This window comes from Arvicola amphibius, chromosome 7 (assembly GCF_903992535.2).
Source record: "Arvicola amphibius chromosome 7, mArvAmp1.2, whole genome shotgun sequence".
NCBI lineage: Eukaryota > Metazoa > Chordata > Mammalia > Rodentia > Cricetidae > Arvicola > Arvicola amphibius.
In genome coordinates, this window is record NC_052053.1 from 131,289,006 (window position 1) to 131,306,287 (window position 17,282).

At 47.0% G+C, this 17,282-nt stretch overlaps 1 protein-coding gene across 1 annotated transcript in view; it reads left to right on the forward strand.

The window, feature by feature from the left end:
• Window positions 1-2,951: 2,951 nt before the first annotated feature.
• Ifrd1 (interferon related developmental regulator 1) overlaps window positions 2,952-17,282 on the forward strand; it is a 47,089-nt gene continuing 32,758 nt past the window's right edge. The window contains exon 1 of the mRNA XM_038335896.1: window positions 2,952-2,976. The gene's annotated coding sequence lies outside the window, so the exon portion shown is untranslated. The remainder of the gene's footprint in view (window positions 2,977-17,282) is intronic.

Here is a 17,282-nt window from a genome sequence, read left to right on the forward strand (position 1 = left end):
GTTTGAATAGTGAAAGCTGGCACAAGCAGAGTACAGCGACAGCCCGATATAGTTTTATCTGAGCCCAGATGTTTTTAGTAGAACTGCAGCTGCATCTCTGTCCTTGATGACGTTTATTCATGCCGGGACAACAGCCCTGGCCCCTGCGGCTGTGACTTTATCTGCAGCTGGCAGCCCACCCCCCCCCCCCCCCCCCCCCCCCGGGAGGCTACACGTGACCCAGGCTCACGCTGTGCTTGAAGAGGGGCCCCAAGGGCCAAGAGTTTCCTCTCCTCTCTCCTTCGTGGACTTCCAGCTAAGGAGCCTTGTGGAGTTTCAGAGGACTCTCTCCCTTGCTTTCTAGTCAGCTTCTGTATTTTGAATGCGTGGAGAAATAAACCTCTTTTCAAATAAAATCTGAACACAGAGAACCTTCCTTCCATAGCTTTAGCGGCAGCCTGGGGAGATCTGAGTCCGAGGAGCAGTGCCTACCTCTTATCCACTCTCTCGGCAGAGTCTCACGTCTCAGCATGAAAATTCTTAGAACGTCGTTGTACTCTGGGAATGAGACAGGTTTGGAGCCCATTTGGATGAATGATGAACTCACTGTCCGGGTACTCAGTTTACTCAATCTTAGGAACACTTATTCTAAAGTCACATTATTTACTATGTACATACTCATGTGTGTGTGTGTGTGTGTGTGTGTGGTGTGTGCATGCACACGCACGTATGTGTGTACAGTGTGTGTATGATAGAGTTCAAGAACGCCTTTTTATGAGTCTGTTCTCGGCTTTCATCACGTGGGTCCCAGGGCCAGACTCAGGCTACTGGGCATGAGGAGAAGCACCTTGACCTGCTGAGTCATCGCACGGGTCCCCAACACCTCTCTTTCCACAGTGGAGATACCAGCAAATCTACATGCTAAAGCTCTAAGACAATCCCCATCTTTTATGAAACAGAGCTCTTACTTATGTTTTTAAAGGCAATTTCCATTATCAGTTGTAGAGAAGTAAGATCAGACCAGCGGGAACATGTGGACAATTGCTGCTCTCGGATGGTGAGATTATCATGTTCTTTATTGCTGATGGTTAAACATTCCTGGATTTTTATATCTTGTAAAATGACTTTGTAGTCATTTTATAATCAGAATTGTTAATAAAAGAATGCTTTAATACACTTTTATGGTTAAAAATTTTCAATTCTTCTTGCATGATTCTATCTGACTTCTCAATAATGACAACAAAAATTAAGCTGAACAAGCTGTGTCTGTTCTTTTCATGGACAGGCAGAAGATGACGGATGGCTGCCCAGGCATGGCAGCCTACAGACTGAGGAGTGGACCTTAGCACAGAGAACTTAAACTTAATCAACTCAAGAACTTAAGCTGAGGAGTGGTCTCAGCACCAAGGTCAAAGCTAGAACTTTTAAGACCTTGTGGGCAGCAGGCAAGCCTTTAAAAGTATGGGACAAGAAAAGGAATCTCACTGTCAAGGAATGCGGTAACAGCACAGCATTCTCTGGGGAGCATAGCTCCTGTTCTGTGCCGGGAAAGTACCCCCTGCAAGGGAACTAGGCTGATGGGTTTAGAGGAGGGAAGGAAAGGCTCAGCTGCCACTGTGGCACCCTGGGCTCAGCATGGAGAAAGTCGGGGTGGGGGGCTCCCTATCTCATCTCTGTCTCACTGGAGGGGCTGGGAGCTCCCTCTGCTTCAAGAGTATAATCTCAGAGATTGGTACCCAAGAGGAAGAGGAAGTGGCTGAGGTGGTGGTTGCTGTTTTCTCAACCACTAAGCCCCTGTGCTCTGTCATGTCACAGGCTTGCGGTCACGGTTGCAAGAAAAGTGAGGACAGAAGAGGCCTTTCTGACGGCTTGGTCCTCACACCTGAGATCTAACCGCTCTGTATTTCACAAACGAGGAAACAGGAAGTGGAACTTGGAAGAAACGGTGCTGGGAGTGGTCAGTTTATCATGGAGAAGGCAGGAGTCTTTCCAAAGGCCTGCTCTCTGGGTCCTAGAGACGCTAGAAGTCATGTTGCTGTTATTGCTGAGAGTGTCAGCCATCTCTGCTAACTCATGACATCCGAGTCTACAGCCTGAGAAGCAGACAAGCCACGCCATAGTTGCAAGTGTAGGGAGCAAGGGCCAATTAACATCTAAAATTGGTACTTAGAGAAATAACCTGTAGCAGAGGAGAGACGGCAAGACATCTTGAGACCATAGCACCTCCCGGAAGGCACAGATGGAGTTCCGTCCTCTAGAATACCCATCTCATTCTCCCCTTGGCTTCACTTACATCCGTGTCCATTTTGTACAGGACTCTGACTGGCCCCTCCTCCCTTTCATTTATCACGTCTAAGAACCCAAGCAGGGTTCTTAGCAAAAAGAGTTGGCACTTCTTTCTGCCCAGGGCCTCCTCTAACGTGAAGACGGAAATTCCCAGGTGTCCCTTAGGGCACCTGCCTGTTGAGCTCTGCATCGGACACGGGGGTAGGAAGCTCGTGCTCAGAGCAGGAAAATAACCAGTTGGATCAGTGGGTGAGAGACGGGAAAGACAAGGTCAGCCGTAAGTGGGTCAAGAGACCAGGGTGGATAGAGTGGGCCTGGACAGCTCTCTGGGAGGCCTGCCACTGCCCCACCCTCTCCAGGGACCGGGTGACTCAGCACTTCCTATTATTACAAAGGCCAAACCCAGGAGGCCCTGTCTAGGCTGACTGCAGTAAAACTACCCTGTTCTCCTTCTGGCTCTGGTCCATTCTCTGTCTGTACAGTAAAAGGTTGTTCCAGAAGGGATGTGTGCCATTCATCCCAGTATTTGATGGTACTTTCCTTTTTCCTTGTGCCAACAGCTGGGATTGGCTAGGCTTTCGGCTTGATGTCAGCTTATTTTGCCAGTATTGTTCCATAACAGCTGCCATTTATCGGTGATCCCTAGGTGCCAATGTTACGTGAACAACTTTACGAGGACACGATGTGTACATCTCAGAAGCTGAGAACAAGGTAAGAACCACCCTGGCTATTTGCAAATAGGAAACCGGAGTCTTAGTTATGATGTTATTTTATGGGGTACTTGAAAAGAAAAGCTCCCGAGAGGCCTAAGTGAGTCTTTAGTAGAGCTTGTGGGGCTGCCCCACGCAGATGAGTGGGAAGCATCCCCAACCTCTACAGCGGTGCTGTTCACAGAAGGCAGCTCTGGTTATCTGCAGCAAGCTGGCGTTGCTTGCAGAAGTGGAGAGCGAACACTTCAGTGGTCGGTTAACCTTTGGCTCGGGGTCCCATTGCGTAGGAATTTAGGGTTGGTCCAGACACCAGTGTTACCCAAGATAGTTTTAGCACTTAAAATACTCTTAGGCATACTTTCACGAGATGGCGTAACTATAGGTCAGTAGCCTACTACAGTTACATTGTTCAGGGACAAGAGTCTCGGGCCTTTTGATTTTGAAAACTCTTACACACATTCGTGTGTGTGCACGTGCCTACCTTCACGAATGTGAATTCCTTCTCTAGGACCAGGGCCTTGAACTCAGGTTGGTCCTCAGGCGTGGCTGCAAGCACCTTTACCACGGAGCCATCTCGCCGACCTAAGCCACCATACTAAGAGTCTGTGCACGTGACCTGGAACCATGGCTACCTGGCAGACACTATAAATGGCTTCTTTGGTTTGAAAAAAAAAGCCAGAACTTGATCCTATGTAAGAGAACTTAGAGAAAATTAAAAGCAAATACAGGGCCCAGAAGGTGGTAAGGAGGAGAATAAGGAGGGAAGCGGATTGCTTAGGAGAACACAGGAGTAGCTAAGAGGATAGAAGGGGACCTCAATGGTCGGGCAGTTGCCACTTAGAGAAGTAAGAATGTTTACATTTTTTATATGTCTTCAAGAGGGACGTGTTCTCTGAGCTCCATTATTCATGGATGGATTCTGCAGATCTGCTATCTAGGTCTAGATTCTTCCAGCCACGGACAACAGGAAGGTATTCAGTGGGACGCGAGTGTGTGCCTTGTCTCTTCCTCTCAGAAAAGAGGGTACAGCAGCAAAGGCAGGGTCTCAGCTCTCCACATTGTCCTCAGAATCAGACTCACTGACCGCCAATTGTGTTGCCTGTTTCCTTTCCTTTGCTGTAGGTGCATAGACCTTGATGTACCGGGCTAGGAATGAATAAGGGTGACGGAGGCAGAAGGCAGCCTCCGATGCCACTTGGAGAGTAGGAAGGAATGACCCATAGATGATAGCACCGGCCGGGGGTGTAGTCAGGTTGGGGTGGAAGACGTTGGTGCTTGGGCCCCAAGTAGCAGGGGCCCAGAAAGCTGGTGGGCACCACACTTCCAACTTTCTGCCTTCTTTCTCCTTGAATGTCTCTAAATCGCCTTCTCCTTTCTTCCAGATGAGTAAGGAGAGGTACGGTATCCTGGTTATAAGACTAAAACCTCCAGGTTTAAGCCTCTAACATTAAAAACAAAAACAAAAATTCTCTCTCTCTGTTGATGTTGGCAAAAAGTAATTCTTTCTTTAGGAACAAATTGAAAGCAATCTTCAGTTCTAAATGTCTTTATCCTCACTACCCTTACCTCATTTCTCCTTTTACTTTTCTTTAATTTTGGGGATAGCACTAAGGATGGAACCCAGACTCGCTAAGCAAGTTCTCTATCACTAAACTACATCCCATCCTGGCCCTAATTTAGACTTAAACTTGACAGAGTATCAGCCTGCCTTAATCTTCATTTGTTTGTTCCCCAATAACTTTCATGAACCCTGGCTTCTAGTTCCGATTGTACTACTTCCCCCCCCCCCCCCTTCACATTAGCCATCTGGTTGTCCTTTCTTCCTTTGTGAGTAAAACTTCTAGGCTTTATTTGGCTATCTGGATGCACAAGTAGTGACGTCATTACACCCTTGAGGCCAGGTGTGTGCATCTGTCCGGAAGTTGCGGCAGCTCTGGCTTCCCTGAAGCTAGCTGTTTTTCCTCTCCCCGTCTTCTCTGCTGTTTGACATCAGTCCTTGACGCTGGTGGAAAGGCAGCAGAGCCGGCTTAAGGTGAAGAGCAGGGCCTGTCTCCAAGGCCTATCGAGCAATGGGACCCCTCCATTACAGCAGCATGGCGGGTGTCCTGCTAAGTGCCTGCATTCTAAAAGCAATTCGCATCCATCCCCGAAACTTAGCTTGCAGATAAAAACAAAGATGACGACAGTTCTCGTGGATCCTCTTACTTTTCTGGTAATTATTCTCGGTGTCCCGCAGTTTTCTCCCACCTGTCTACATGCTCAGGGACACCCCAGGTCGAAAACACTGCAATTATCAGAGGGGCGCAGTGGGCCACGAGGGGGCAGCCAGGTCCCACGAGGAGCTGCGGCAGGTGAGAGACAGAGACAGACGCCATGCAGAGTGAGTTTGGATATAGTTTATTTAGTAAAAGGGGAGGGAGGGAGGGAGGGAGAGGGAGGGAAGGAGAGAGAGAGAGAGAGAGAGAGAGAGAGAGAGAGAGAGAGAGAGAGCGCATGCGCGCTAGCAGGCTCGAAGAGGGAGGGGCTTGTCTCTTAAAGGGACAGGACAGACCATTACATACACCTCAGGATGAATTTTCTCCCACCTACCTTCATGCTCTGGGACACCCCAGGGTGAGTTTTCTGATCTGTGTCCCTCTCTGCTTTGTCACAGAGGATGACTTACGTGTGACTGATTCGGTCATCCATTTTTTATTCATTCAAAACAATCTGGTGGACCTGTATTCTGCTAAATTCTGGGAATACAGAATAATCGGATGTGGCTCCCAGGTGCAGGGAGTCCACAGGTGAGAAAGGAGAGGGAGAAGCAGATAGAGACGAGGACGTTTAATGTGGGGTCTTGGTCAGGGTTTCTATTGCTGTGAAGAGACACCACGACCATGGCAACTCTTCTACGGGAAGACAATTAATTGGGATGACGTATACTTTCAGAGGTTTAGTTCATTGTCATCATGGTGGGACCTGGTGGTGTGCAGGCAGACATGGTGCTGGAGCTGGGAGTGCTACGTCTTGATCAGCAGACAACAGGAAGTGGTGTAGGACACTGGGCGTTGCGTGAGCATAAATGAGACCTCAAAGCCCACCCCCACGGTGACACACTTCCTCCAGCAAAGCCATACCCATTGCAACAAAGCCTCACCTCCTAATAGAACCACTCCTTTTGGAGGCTTTTCTTTCAAACCACCCTATGTGGTTCATTGAGTGCCTCAGTGCAGTGTTGCCTGTGTGGTTACAGAGAAAGCACTGGTTTGAGGGTAGATAGGTGGGTGTTGGAGAAGGCTTCCTGTTTTATGGGTCTGGAGTTGTTCAGAGAGTCACCAGTCTGACCATCAATAAACATTAACAAAGATTCTCTTACTCAGATTCTAACCCCAGGTCTACACCCGAGACTTGGGATTCCGGAATTCAGAGCCCAGCCACTTCAGTTAGGGGTTGATAAAGGCAAAGAACACAAAGTTACAATTTGTTCTTATGCAAACGGAAGGTCATCTTATGTAAAGTAAGCTTGTTTACACAGGCAGAAACAGCTGTGAAAAAATGTAACCCTTAACAGCTTTTAACTTTTGGAGGTCTAATATTGCTGTGTAGTTTTCTTAAGCATAGATACTTTGAACTTTTAAACATAAAATTAGCCATCAACATAACCATCATACCAGAAAAGGTGAGCATTATGAAGGAAGTTGGGGAAGAGGAGAGCTTTGGTGAAAGGAGAATGATTTCAAATCAGGAATCAGAAGCTTGAACGTTCAGAGAATTAGCGAAGGACTCTGAACAGTGTACAAAGGTTAAAGCCAGGTCCTAAGAGCCACAAGTTTAAGGTACAAAGTGGTGAGGTCACGGAGCCCTTGGGGCTCTAAAGAGGCTTCTTTATAGGGAGTATTATATAGTCAAGGTCTACCTGCACTAGAATGAAGAAAGAACAAAATTCTAAGATGCTGTAAGGATAGAAAATGCACCAGTTTGGAGGGCTTTAGGAATGGAACAGGAAAGAGGCAGAGACTGTCAGATCTCTGGTCCTAGCGGTAAGAACAGAGAAAGAAGGGAGTCTGAGAGATGCTTAGGAAATAAAATGATTCGGAGGCTAAGAGGAAATGAGCGGAAGTGAGCCCAGGCTCACTCCTGGGCTTCTGGCCTGGCTCCAGCTAGAGAGGGCAGCAGCCCTGATGGTTGACTGCTGTGATGTCTAATCTTCACTGTCACGTTGATTAGATTCGGAATCATCTAGAAGACATAACTAGCTCTGGGTGAGTTAAATCTCACCTAGATTAACTTTTAACTGATGAGAAGTTTCATCATCTTGAATGTAGGTGTCACCAGCCCATGTTCACAGTCAGGAATCAGTTCACTTTGTATTTATTTATTAACTGTCCTGACTGTGAACATAATGTATCCAGTCTCGGCAAAAGCTACCTCTTTGGGAGAGAGAAAGAAAGGAGCTCAGGCTGAAAGCAGAAGGAAGATTCGCTTGCCTCAGCTGATGTGGGGGGGAGCATTCATCCCAGGTTTGAAACCTCACACTGATGTACCCATGAGATGGTTCACTGGGAAAGTTTAGAGACTTATTGCTGACAGGCTTACATGGACCTATTCAAGGGCAGTGGAGGAAAAAGGGGCCCTGGGAATTTTGTCTTCTAAAGTCCATATTCTTTCTCTTAAAGAGGACCCAACCCTACTTCGGCTGATACTAACTGCAAACACAAAACCTGATTCCATTCCCATGTGGGAACACAAAATTGAACCTATTTCACCTTGTCTGAAGGTCAGAGAGTTTGAACTTATTTTTGCTCTTTCCAAGTTGTTGACAACAGGTGTGGCTACAAAACAAGAGATCCTGACCTAGGGTGTAGTTACTTGGTGTTTTGGACATTAAGATGGCCCAAAGAGGTAGATCCACTCCATCCTGACCAAAGGTCAGAGAATTCAAGTGTCCTTCTGCTCCTTCTTTTGAAATAGGAGGTTTAACTTAGGGAGTGGCTGCTTACAGGATTCTTGGCCTAGGGTGGGTTCACTGCTCCAAACATCTAATGCTTTTCTCAGAATTAATGACTTGATGTCTCAAATACTGGAGCAAATAACTGTCCTGGTTGTCCTTTGTATCATGCTAAAGCAGTCTTTTGCCTTCTTCCTCCCGTTTTGAATACGGTATAAAAACGTATGAAAAATAAACACAGGCAAACTCAGAACTCAGAATTCAGCATTCAGATTCCACTTAGTTGCCCTGCTGGTACTATCCTGTGTTTCTTTCTTATCTCTGTTCCTCCTACCTAACATTTCTAATCCTCAAGCTCTTACCCTGGAACATATGAACTCATTGTGGGCTAGGATTGCAGCAGAAGATAAGCCTAAAAGGTGGCTGGCAGCCCTCCTGCCAAATCCACTCCCCACTCATCCATTACTAGCACCTGATCACCTCCCCCAGACAGCTGCCATGGTGTCAGCCCCAAGCTCAACACCTTTGTTGTCATCCCAGTGGCTTTTAGCAACCTGACAGGCCAACCTAAGAGTTGCCCTCTGCCTCCTGTCTTAGAGTTTCTAATGCTGTGAAGAGAAACCATGATTGTGGCAACTCTTATAAAGTAAACATTTAATTGGGATGGCTCACTTATACTTTCAGAGGTTCAGTTCATTATCATCAGGGTGAGGAGCAAGGGTGCGTGCAGGCAGACGTGGTGCTGGGCTGGCGTAGTAGCTGAGAGTCCTACACCTTTCAGGCAACAGGAAGTCAACTGAGACACTGGGCAGTATCCTGAGCTTAGGAAACCTCAAAGCCCGCCCCTACAGTGATGCACTTCCCCTAATAAGGCCATTCCCAATCCAACAAAGCCACACCTCCTATGAGATAATGGGATCCAATTACATTTAAACTACCACACCTCCTTTGTCTAAAATTAATTTCGCAGCAGATGCTTATAGTTTCAGAAAGCTAACTGTCTGGGCTGGAGAGAAGGCTCAGTGGTTAAGAGCATTGCCTGCTCTTCCAAAGGTCCTGAGTTCAATTCCCAGCAACCACATGGTGGCTCACAACCATCTGTAATGAGATCTGATGCTCTCTTCTGGCCTGCAAGCAGACACACAGACAGAATATTGTATACATAATAAATAAATAAATAAATAAATAAATAAATAAATATTTTTTAAAAAAAGAAAGATAACTGTCTGTCTGTCCTCTGAGGCCTATCTGCTAGCAGAATGCTTTCGTCTGACTGTCTTGTTTGCCTGTCATTTTCCAGGAAGTCCCCAGCAGTCATGCAGCACTATCTGTGATTTCCACAGGGGTACATTTAACATGCGATCACACTTCAGAATTCCATTTGATGATGTCGAGTCAAAGGCAATTAACATTTTAGAAGATTAACCTTTGAACATTCATTACTCACCAGTCCCTTTATGGGGAATATAGCTGGTTGTCATCTGCAGTCCCAGGGCTGATCTGGCCCCATCTCCCGTCACTGTGGCCCACCACATTGTCCCCTGGGAAATTACTTCTGAGAGTTCTTCAGTTTTCTGAGCAGCTGCTGTGTCATACAAATCTAATTCCACTTTCTGAGCTTTTCCTCCTCCTAGCGCCCCATCTGCTCCGATAGATCCTCATTCAGGCACTCTAAAATGGGACTTGTCGTATCAATTTATTATCTCAGCCATCACAATAAACAAGACACTCTCTCTGTGTTCTTATTTTAGGGCTGAGGCAGGTCTGCCATGGTCTGAGGAAGAACATGCTGTTCAGCCTTGTGTTTCAAAAGCTGGAGCCCTCTTAAGCTGTCTGTTGCTAACCTTCCGTTTTCTATCATGGGCATCGTTCTATAGAAATAAAATAGAGCAGCCGGGCGGTGGTGGCGCACGCCTTTAATCCCAGCACTTGGGAGTCAGAGGCAGATGGATCTCTGTGAGCTCGAGGCCAGCTTTGTCCACAAAGAGAGTTCTAGGACAGGCTCTAAAGCTACAGAGAAACCCTGTCTTGAAAAACAAACAAACAAAAACGAAAACGGAAAAAGGTAAAATAAAGTGAGGACACGCTTCTCTGTGAGACACTCCTGTGTCACCTCTTGCGGTGGTGACGGCTCACACCAGATTTTTCTCAGGGTTCTTCTTCACACTTCCATGCTTGTAACCTATCCCTTGGTAGAAATCAGAGGTGCGGTGTGGCTGGTGGGACCAACCAAACCCCAGGGACTTGTCCCGATAAGAGAGCTCAGGAGACTAACCACCATCATTCCTCATAAAAGAGAAAGTCACTTCCAACCAGGCAGGGTGTCCCACGTCACTCTTATAACCCCAACAACTGGGAGTTGGGAGCAGGAGGATCAAGAGTTCCTCAACTACTTAGAGAGTTCAAGGCGAGTTTAGGCTACATGAGACCCAGTATGTTATAACCAAAAAAACAGCAACAGCAACAAAAGACCCCAAAAGTCCAAACACAGAGAGGACGTTCCCATCAGGAAAGCAAGAAGACTTGTGTCTGCAGTACTGAACCAGTGCAGCAGAGGCTGGGGCCGTGTGTGTGTGTGTGTGTGTGTGTGTGTGTGTGAGTGTGCGCGCGCATGTATCATTTCTTTCTTGAGAAAACACTTTCTCCAGCTTTAGTCCCTTCTCTGTGCCAGGTCTTTAGGTGTCTGTTGCTTTGGGGGATGTGGGGATGCCGTGCATTTGTGGTTGAGTAAGGCACAAAGAGAAGCCTGGCAGAGCCTGGGGAAGGTGGGTAGGAGTCAGAGCCAGGTGCTTGTAAGGGCTGAGCAGGTGTGGACTCCATGCTAGGGTCAAAGTGTGGAGTGCTTGCCTAGTCCTTGATTTTGAGAAGCATGCAGGAAGGAGAACTTAGTGGGACACCAAACTTCCTTGCAGTCACACATAATGTGAACTTTGACCTTCGCTCCCCTAAGAAAACTACAGAGAAGAGCAAAATTGTATACCATCTGGTCAATCCAGAATCAGCACTAATGAGCTCGGTGCGCAAACAAGGCCAAAGCCTTGGGCACTCTATACACATTCGGACCTGGCCTCTTTTCGTCCTGGTTTTGGTTTTGTCTCTGTCCTGCTGCTGATGGTCAGCTAAGTGGGAGGGGATAAAGGAGAAGGTATTTTACATAAAGGGAAACACAAAGGTACCAGAGACCAGCAAACTTTTTCCCCCTGCAACAGATTTTACCTCTTACCTCCCCTTCCTCCACCAGCCCTAGCTGCTCACACAGAACAGAGCCTGAATAAGATTTTCCCAGCTTCTGGTCAAAGAGTCACAGGCTGAGGCTGCTGAGGGGGAAGCAGTTCCCTCCAGTGATGTGCCCACTGATAGGCTTTCCAGTCCTAAGGAGTCAGCCCTAAGCACATGGACAATACCGGTAATGCCAGCCGGACTCAGTAGGTTGTGTGTGTGTGTATGTGTGTGTTGTTAGGTTCAAAAGAAACTCCAGTTCCCCAGACTCCAAGAGGCAGTCCAATGAGCTCATCCTGGACTAGAGGGGGATTTTTGGTGTTTAGATAAAAGCCAGTATTTCCAGGGACTTGTGAAGCTGGGTTTCCCGTGGCTCTGGCAGAAGGGACCTATGGCTACCTTGGTGCCTCCTAGGCATCCCAGCTCTTGCTCCTCCAGGCTCCTTCAGCACAGTATCTGTTGCCATTTCCAAGTTATACCATCCTAGCTCGTCTCACCTTGTCCCCTGTCCTAAACTCCTTCTAGCTCACGGCTCCTCCCCATAGCGGCTCATTCTCATAGCCTTGCTTCTCTCCTCCCCCCCCCTGTAGCCCTCCCCCCCCGGGTGTGTGTGTGTGTGTGTGTGTGTGTGTGTGTGTGTGTCTGCCTGCCTGTCTGTCTGTCTCTGTTCAGCATTCTCTATTCTATTCTCTATCTCCTGCTGCTGTTCTCTACAGTCCTGGCTATCTGCTGGCCATGTTCAGAGTATTTCTTCTTCTCTCTGCTCTGGATGCTTCCAGATGCCTCTGGCTGTTCTATCTACAATAAAAACCTTACCCCTAACCATACCATTGAGTGGTCATGGCATCAATTTGTGTGTGTGTGTGTGTGTGTGTGTGTGTGTGTGTGTGTGTGTGTGTAAGAGAGAGAAAGAGAGAGAGAGAGAGAGAGAACAATAATCACAGAAGAAGTCATGAATTCGAGTCAAGGTGTGGCTGGAAACAGGGAGGCATTGAAAAGGAGGGGGTGGAAATGATGTCAATACAGTATACCCATGTATGAAATTCTCAAAAAATTAAAGTTAAAATTTTACAAAAAGATTTTCCCTGCTTCTGGCTTTGTGCAAGCCAGCACTCAGCTCTTCAGCCAACTGATACAGCTGTTCCTCACAGGCCAGCGAGGGAGAAGGGACCCTTCCTCAGAGCTGGGTCAGCTCAGCCTTCGACTGAGGTGGGTGGAATTTGTTAGGTTCGTCTTTCCTTCCTGCCCCTGTCTCTTCCCATCCTTCTTTGGCCCGCCCTCCCGCCTCTTTATGGTGCCCTTCATCCTCAGACATTGTCTGCTCGTTATTTCTCCAGCGGCCGCACTGCTATTCTCCTCCCGAGTCCTCTGTTCCCTGCTGCAGCCAGCGATCTGTTTCTGTCATTAGTGGCCAGGAGGACACGGGACACGAAGGGAGCTGAGCAAGCATAAGGCTCAGCCGGGATGCGATGGGTACGGCTTCCCTGACAGGGATGAGGGAAGGAAGATGCAGCGCATCCTTGTTACCGTGGTACTATTGTCTATTTTGGATCCAGGCCGATTGATCTCAGTGTATAAAGGTACGGCAGTGAGATCCAGGTTGTTAACTCAGCAAACCACCAGCTCTGGGGCCTTCCTCTTTGATTAATGGGTTCCAGAGCTACTCGTGGGGGCTATTAGCCCACGTGAGTTGGAGAGCAGGAAGGACACACGTCTGCTTAGCATGCTGTATGTGAGATCACCTGAATCTGGGTTACAAAAGAGGTGCAATCAGTTCTTGCTGGGCTGCCCTCTGTGGCCTGCCCTCCCCTCCCCTTGCTGCTTGCCCTGTGTTGTAACAACGGGAGGAGAGCATCCAGGGCATGAGGCAACTCCCTTGTCCTGACCTCCATAACCTGTTTGCTTTTATTAATTACAATTTGTCTTTAGAGCTAGTACAGAAAAACAAAAGTCACGCCTATTTGTGAGGTATGTGCGCAGGTTCCAGAGACACCTGCTTTGTGCAGCGTTCACGTCAGGGTCCACACCCTCCCCACGTGGTTTGTTTCTGTGCCATCTGCACCAACAACCAAAGGGGATTACCCACTCTGCCTCAGTGGCAGATATCACCACTCTGAGTGATATCTGAAACAGAGAAAAGAACAGGCTACCGCATATGACACCTACTCTTTTGGGGTGAAAACTCAAGCCATCTGAGGCTGTGAGCTTTAAAAAACAACATCCTTTGTTCTGTCCCCCCCAGGGATGCTGGTGTTCACAAGTATTATATCTATTCTGGAACCTCCTCCATCCTAAGCACGCCATAAATATTTACTAAACCGGCGAGTGACTCTCGTTGCCTATAATAGCCGTGTTGGGAGCACGCGCACAGGTCGATATTAGAAGATGTTAGTCATCGAGGCAACCACTAGCCATGCCCTCTGTTGCCCTCTGTAATTACAGGAGAACGAATGCCAGGAGGCTTTTCACATTTTACTTCATTGCATCCATTTATTTGGACCATCAGAAAATTAGTTGTTGGAGTGTGTACTGCTCTTGCAGGGGAGCCAAGTTCAGTTTAGCCCCATCGGGTAGCTAACTAAAGCCACTCCAAGGATTCGGATGCCTCTGATGTCCTGGGCCCCTGCTCTCTCGTGCGCATGACTGCACAGAGATGCACATACATATCATCATTTCAGTTTTTTCAGTTGTTGCAGGGCTAGGGAGATAGTCAGTAGTATTTGCCATGTAACTATAAGGACTTGAGTTCGGTCCTCACTGGACAGTGTGGGAGTGTGTGCTCATAATCCCAGCACTGGAGAGGCAGAGATAGAGGCAGCTCCCTGGGGTTTGCTAGCCATTCAGTCTAGCCTAATTGTCAATCTCCAGGTTATAGTGAGAATCTCAGTCTTTTTTTTTCTTTTCTTTCTTTCTTTTTTTTTTTTTTTGGTTTTTCGAGACAGGGTTTCTCTGTAGCTTTGGAGCCTGTCCTGGAACTAGCTCTTATAGACCAGGCTGGTCTCGAACTCACAGAGATCCGCCTGCCTCTGCCTCTGGAGTACTGGGATTGAAGGTGTGTGCCACCACCGCCGGAGAGAATCCCAGTCTTAATAAAACAAAGTGGGTGGGGGCTGGAGAGATGGCTCAGAGCTTAAGAGCACTGACTGCTCTTCCTGAGGTCCTGAGTTCAATTCCCAGCAACCACATGGTGGCTCACAACCATCTGTAATGAGGTCTGGTGCCCTCTCTGGCATGGAAATATACAGGCAGTAGGAACGTTGCATACACAATAAATAAAATCTTAAAAAAAAAAACAAAGTGGATGGTTCCTGGCGATACCCCTCTCTCTCTCTCTCTCTCTCTCTCTCTCTCTCTCTCTCTCTCTCTCTCTCTCTCCCTGTTGTTGTATACTATTGTTGTTGTATATTGGCTGGGTTTTGCGTGTCAACTTGACACAAGCTAGAGTCATCAGAGGAAGGAGCCTCAGCTGAGGAAACACCTCCATGAGACCCAGCTGTAAGGCATTTTTTCAATTAATGATCAGTGCGGGAGGGGGCCCAGCCTATTGTGGGTTGTGCTATCCCTGAACTGGTGGTCCTGGCTTCTATAATAAAGTGGGCAGAAGAAGCCAGTAAGCAGCAACCCTCCGTGGCTTCTGCATCAGCTTCTGCCTCCAGGATCTTGCCCTGTTTCACTTCCTGTCCTGACTTTGAGGATGAACAGCAATGCTGAAGTGTAATCCAAATAAACCCTTTCCTCCCCAACTTGCTTTTTGGTCATGGTGTTTTGTTTCAGCAATAGAAACCTTAGCTAAGACACTAGGCATTGTAACTGTAAGTGGTTCTTTGTCTTTTTTTAAAAAATTCTAATAAGGAATTGTGTCTGTATTTTGATTCATTTCACAGTTATCAGTCGGGTGGCAGTCTGTGTTAGATGCTATTGTCACAAAAGTGAACAGGACAGGCAGGAAGCTGAACCTGAGAGGAAGGTCGGATTCAAAAGGAATGTTCCTTCTGAAAAACAGTGCCAGTTGTTCACAAGGAACCCACATCTTGCTGATCCTTTCCACCGCGGCTCATTTTAAATGCTTTCACAGATCCCATGCATTCAGCATCATTATCTCCAATTTATAAACTTAGAAATCAGACCATGAGAGATTAAACAACTCCCCCAAGGTCAAAGACCTAGCAGCTGGCAAGGCTAACACCTGTATGCTCCTTCGCTTAACTGTGGGCTCCACATCACTGCCCCGTGATTGACATTGCCTGACATGGTGGCTAGGAGGAATTGTCTAGGGGGAATTGTCGGCAGGCCTTGGCTGTGGGAACTCATGGCCAGCAGCAAGAACAACTGAATAAACTACTGAGCAGACTAGCCCGAGGCTGCCCAGAGAAAATAAACAGTCTGTCTGGGGGTCAAGGAGGGGTGGAACATTGAGGAGCCCTTGAAAACTGAGGCCAAGGGAAAGGCTTTAATGAACAGATCTACAGGGCATCACTTTCAAGCGGAAAAGACTTATTATCCTGCGGGAACACAATAGATGGAAGCTAAGATTATTTTACTCCTTAATCTTATTGTTGTTGCTCTTGTTTTGCTCAATGAATACATTCATTATATAATATTTATTGAGTGGGATAATGGGTATCACATTGTACTGTATTTTAATTTCAGAGGTGTTAGTTTCAGGGATGTTAAACTGTTTTAGCATATGAATCCGTGTTTTGCTTTGTTCAAAGTATTTTAATTAGTGAAAATACTAGAGAGTTAGATTGTAATCTCATGTTCCCTATAATCAAGAAACTATAATATCATTTATTTAAGTAAAAATGATTTAAGGAATGATCTGGGATTAAATAAAATAGCTTAAACACTTAACTATGCAATATTTTTACATATAAATTTAGTGATTTCATATACCATCTAAATTTCATTTGGGGGTTGTCTGGGTCACTGTTCTATTGCTGTGAAGAGATACCATGACCACAGCAACTCTTATAAAAGAAAACATTATTTGGAGCTTGCTTACGGTTTCAGAGGGTTTATTCCATTATCGTCATGGTGGGGAGAAGGGCAGCAGGCAGACATGGTACTGGAGAAGGAGTTGAGAGTTCTACTTCTAGACTGGCAGGCAGCAGGAAGACAGAGACACTGGAACTGGCTTGGGGTTTTGAAACCGCAATCCCTCCTCCCCTCACCCCTGACACACATCTTCCAGCAAGGCCACACCTACCTAATGAAGTCACACTTCCTAATCCCTCTCAAGTAGTGCTACTCCCTGATGATGACCAAGCATTCACACACACAAACCTATGAGGCTATTCTCATTCAAACCACCTCAGGGATGTTTTGGACCTAGCATACGTGTTCCTACTATGTTACAGAATGATTGAAGACAATCAAAATGCTTATCAAAAGTCAAAACCTAACCCTGTCCATATATGTAGACACTGAAGTGGTTCCTCATACATTGGCCCAGACATGACCCCTGAAACATAATGAGTACATGCTGAGCATCCCAAAGCCCCAAACCCCAGATCTTTGGATTCTGGAGCAATGTGCATTTCAGATAGTCCCTGCAGGGAAGTCTGTGCAAACTTCCCAAATCTGAAAACCCTACTATCGGAATACTCCTGGTCCCAAGTGTTTGGATGATGGATAGATAGCCTGCAACACACCACGGCGGTCTCTGTTTGATTCATCCTGTTTTCTTTAACAACTTCTGAGGAGTTACACATACCAACTTGACCTGGCTCCTCTGAGAGGCTGTTGTGCTCCCATTATAAGACGCTTCTGGTAGGCTGGGTAACGGTGGACACACAGATACCGTACTGGCAATCGTTCACTTTGGATTTTAATGAGGGACAGCAGCAGCATTGCCTTCCCACAGAGCTTCCTCAAGGTCAGATCCAACATGTCACCTCCGGCTGGTCCAGAGTGCCTCTGAGTTCTTCATAGCTCTCACGGTGACTGTCAAATCACAAGCCACTCCAGGGCTTCTTCTCAGAGAAGGTGAAGTTTCATAGAACGGTGGGCCATGGCTGAAGCGGAGAGAGCCTGGATATTGTTCCCTTATTAAACCAGCCAGTGTTCCTCTGTGAAACGCGGGTCTGACAACATGGTTACCATCATTAGCCGGAGGCTGTCTGCGGTTTCACAGCCTATGTCATGAAACTGTCATG